We start from the raw sequence: 4665 nt of genomic DNA, 5'->3' as shown, positions 1-4665 counted from the left end.
TTTGAACTGGGCCCCTGCTGGGCTATGACCTCCGGGGGCTCAGCGTCTGGGTAGGCTCACTCCTCCTACGGTTTCTGACCCTTGTAGCTCTGCCTGACATGAAAATTATCACTGAACATCTGTTTGGGGGTAAATACCTGTAACATTCCACAAGTTTTCCTGGGGATGAGAGTTGGCTTAGAAAATATGAATATTTTCTAAGCCAATATATTGTGCAAGCAAAAGATGAATATGGACCTTTGCAGAATTCTTCTTATCAAAATCTAAAGATGATAAACATTTTTGTCATTGGCAGTAAAATCTCAAAAAGAAATGCTGGCTACAAGGAACCCTCAGGACATCTGGAGCTGGGAAGGGAGTTCTGGGCTGGGGCCAATGACTTGGAAATCCCAGCCAGCACCTGGTGTCCGGAGTCATTGCTTTTTAGGAGTTTCTGGGCACACGAGCACTGAAGTGATTGAAGGACCAATGGCACTGGGATGGAGACCACAAGTTACTACACAGCCAGGCTGGTTTCCAGGATTAATGCCCTCTGCCCCCATGGGCCGCTCCCCAGGAGAGCCCTAAGATTCTGGGTCATAAAGTGCCTCTCTTTCGATGAGGCACCAGAGGGGAGATTGCTTGGTGTCAAAGGGCCCTGGATTGGCCAGGAAGAGTGGGTGTGGGGAGGGAAGAGAGGCGGCCCAGGGACAAGGGCACCCGGAACATGGATGCCTCAATTTTGCCAGGACCAGTCGTGATAGAGGTGGTATGTTTGTGAGATTTATGCTTGAAGAAAAGCACTCCTGGTGCAAGATGTGTTGGACTCCAGGCAGGGAAGACACAGAGCGAAGGCGCATTGATATCACACAAACCTGAAAATTACAGCAGCTGGAGAGCGATGGATGTGTACACCTCTCACTCCACATCTTCCTGCCTTAAAGAAATTGTTGCCAAAGACATCTGAAGGTGAACTTGAGTCCAAGACCCATTTGTCTGATGACATAACGTAGAGTCAGACTCGTTTGGAAAAGAAGTCTTTGCCAAGTCACCTTTGATTCCAGAACTTAATGGGGGTCAGTCCAGCTCACGGCTTCAGAGACCTTGTTAATTATGGATCTTGTACTAAAAGCTGCCAAAAGGGAAGAGGGAAGAGAGTTTTATTCTTTGGGTGCAGTTCGGGTAGTGGTGTTTTATACACGTTGTCCTATTCATCGAGTCTCGCATGAGAGAAAAAAAGAAAATTCTATGTTTTGTTTAAACTACCAGCATTGGGCTTAGGAGAAGCTCATGAAACCAGCCTCTACTAAACTGGTTTACAGGATTAGCCCTCTGTGATGGTTTTGTGTCCAGATTAAACATGATATCTGGGTGAGTCTGTGAGGGTATTTCCAGATGAGATTAGTGTTGGAAGCGGTGGACTCAGTAAAGTGGACGGCTCTCCCCAGTGTGGGTGGGTAGCATCCAATCCATGGAGGGACTGAGCAGAAAAAGAAGCAGGGGAAGGGAGGGTTGTCCCCTGTCTGCCATCTGCCCTTCCTGCCTGCTGTTGAGCTGGGACATCTGTCTTCTGCTCTGGGCCTGGGAGTTACAGCATCGTCTCCCCTGGTTCTCAGGCCTCCAGGCTGGGACTGAATGGCACCACTGGCTTTCCTGGGTCTCTGGCTTGCTGACAGTAGATCGTGGGATTTCCCAAACTTCACCACCGTGTAAGCCAAAGTTTCCTTTCATGTATGTGTATATCTTCCACTGGTTCTGTTTTCTCTGGGGAACCCTGACCAGCACACCACCTCTCTGTGAAACTGTAACTGAGCAGGACCCTATGGGGCCTTTCTGGGACAGACACCCTCCCCCGTATCCTCTGCTGTAGCTCCTCTCTGAAGTACCCAGATAATAGTATCTCATCCATATTTCCTGAGTTTTTCAGATGCTAAAAACCACCGCCAAATGGAAGAAATTAACTACTTGATGATCATGTAGCCCCTAGACCTACTGGCGCCTAAGGCCTGACAATGCTAACCCCTGTGACACTGCCCTGTTACCTCAACATCAACCAGTCAGAGAATTGTCCACGAGCTGATCACCAAACCTGCCACTGCCCCCCCCACCACCTTGTCTTTAAAAATGCTTTGCTGAAATCCTTCAGGGAGCTGGGGGGGTTTTGTGGGTGGTGGGCCACCCATCTCCTTCCTTGACCCTGCAATAAAACCTTTCTCTGCTCCAAACTCTGACGTTTCGGTTTGTTTGGCCTCACTGTGCGTTGGGCACACCGACTTGTGTTGGGTAGCAAAACCAGCTGATGACTCCTCGGCTCAGCTAGGGGGCCACATTCTAATGTGCCCACCCATCTGCTTCTCCTAGTTGAGTTACAGGCTGATGAAGGACCAGTTAGATTTGTTCCTACATCTGTTTTTTCTCATTGAACTTGGTATTGTAATTACCTAATTTGATAACATCATGTAGCCTGATGAAATAGGAAGGTGAAAATGCATTTTTATTATAATTTGATTAAAGTAAATTAAATGTCTTCTTGATATTCAGTGAAATGAGTGCCTAAAAATATCATCTAAACGTGGGCAAGTCAAATGTTAGAAAAAGTGTGGTAAGAATCTGGGATTTTGGATTCAGGTCCTTTCAAAGTGTTTTGAGTTCTGGCTCTAGTTTAAAGAGACCCAAATTGCAAATCATGAACAATGCATTAGGTTTATGCAAGAAAGAGCACATAGAACTCCTATCAGGAGGCCTACATTTAAAGAAAAGATCTTCCTCTGTCGTTGAAGAAATAGAAATATGTTCTTTTTGTTTTAGGTTAAATTAAAGTAATAGTCTTTGACGACTGGGATGTTACGTAATGGGGATTCTGCTGAGCACATCTTACAACACAGATAGAGTGGTCCCCTGCCCTTCCACTCACAAGCTGCCTCTCCCAGTTTACACAGCCAACCCATTTCTTTTCCTCAAGGGTGTTGGGGCTTTGGGGGATCACTACCCCCAGAACACACCCCGAGGCCGCTGGGTCCAGCCTGGAGGTCGCAGCCCAGCCCACCTCAGGGCATAGGGAGCGATCCACAGGGGGCCATGTCCACGAGCGCACTGATATAATGTGAGCTCTTCTTCTTTCCAAACTGCCACCTTTTCATCTGACTTCTTGCCTGTTTGCCTGCCTACAAAAAAATGGTGTTGCATTCCAGGCACACAGAAAAGGGAATGCGGATTTTAGAACGTTAATTGTATTGCCCTCTCTGTGCTCTTATTATGTTTTTATTCCAATGTTCCTTTCAGTTTACAAGAGGTGGAATTCTACCTAGAGGTCAGCAGACTTTCTTCATAAAGGGCCAGATAGTGAATCTTTTAAGGTTTGTGGGTCAGAGAATCTTTGTAGCAACAACTCGCTCTGCTGCTGTCACTGCAAAGCCGCCATAGAGGGTATAGAAGTGAATGGGTGTGGCTGTGTGCCAATAAAACTTTATTTAAAAAACAGGCAGTGGGCTGGATTTGGCTTATGGACTGAACCCTGTGTCTACAGTAAGAGTTCTTAACTGAGTGAGGGATTGGTAAAGCCTGTGAAAGTGTATGCAGATTTGGGGTATGTATTTTTCTGGACAGAGGAACTGTAGTTTTCTTTGGATTTCAAAGACATTTTGATCACTAACGTTAAGAAACATTGCTATAGAGAAATGGCCTCTTCTGGGTCCCCATAGGATTTAATTTTTAAAAATATTGTACTTTTAATCATTTATTTTCAAAAATTTTATTTTGAAATAACTATAGATTTACAGGAAGTTGCAAAGATAGTACAGAGAGGTCCTGGGTCCCCTTCACCTAATTTGCCCCAATGGTTACATCTTACATAAGTATGATAGCAAAACCAGGAAACTGACATTGATGCAGTATGTGAATATGGATCTATGTCATTTTATCACTCATGTAGGTTTAGGTAACCACTACCGTAATTAACCACTTATCTGTTTTCCATCTCAATAGTTTTTCTTTGAGATTGGCTTTTATCACTCAGCATAATGCCCTTGATACCCATTCAAGTTGTCTGTGTATTGTTGCTTTGTTGCTTTCCTTGTTGAGGAGTATTCCTTGGTATGAGGGGCATTTTGGTCATTTGCAGATTTTGTCTATTATAGATAAAAACTGCAATGAGCAATTGTGTATGGAATTTTGTGTGGATATATGATTTCCTTTCTCCGGGATAAATGCCCAGGAGTCCAATTGCTGGGTGATATTGTGAGTGCATGTTTAGTTTTTTTAGAAACTCAAAGAAACTGCTGAACTGTTTTCCAGAGTTAATCATTTATTTTTAACAACAGTATGAACATGCCATGGACATGCACATGAAAACATAAAAGTGCAAGAATTACAGAAAAATCTAAAATCTTTCCTGGTGCAGCGCCCAGTCCCATTCCTCCTCCCCCTAGATCATTAGTAGATGTACATCCGATCATTCCTACATTATTATTCCAAAACTCACCTTTGCCCTTCATCATGGAGGTCTTTCTATGGAGTAGATATACATCTTTTTCATTCCTTTTTAACTGTTGAGTCGATATACCATATTTATTTAAGCATTCCTCATATTTAAGGACTTTGGTCATTTCCAGCTTTTGCTGTCATCAACAAATGATGCAATGAATACCTCTGAGATGCATCTGTGTACACATTTGTGTTTCTCAAAGA

This window comes from Phocoena sinus, chromosome 12, assembly GCF_008692025.1.
Source record: "Phocoena sinus isolate mPhoSin1 chromosome 12, mPhoSin1.pri, whole genome shotgun sequence".
Lineage (NCBI taxonomy): Eukaryota > Metazoa > Chordata > Mammalia > Artiodactyla > Phocoenidae > Phocoena > Phocoena sinus.
This window is presented reverse-complemented; position numbering follows the sequence as displayed.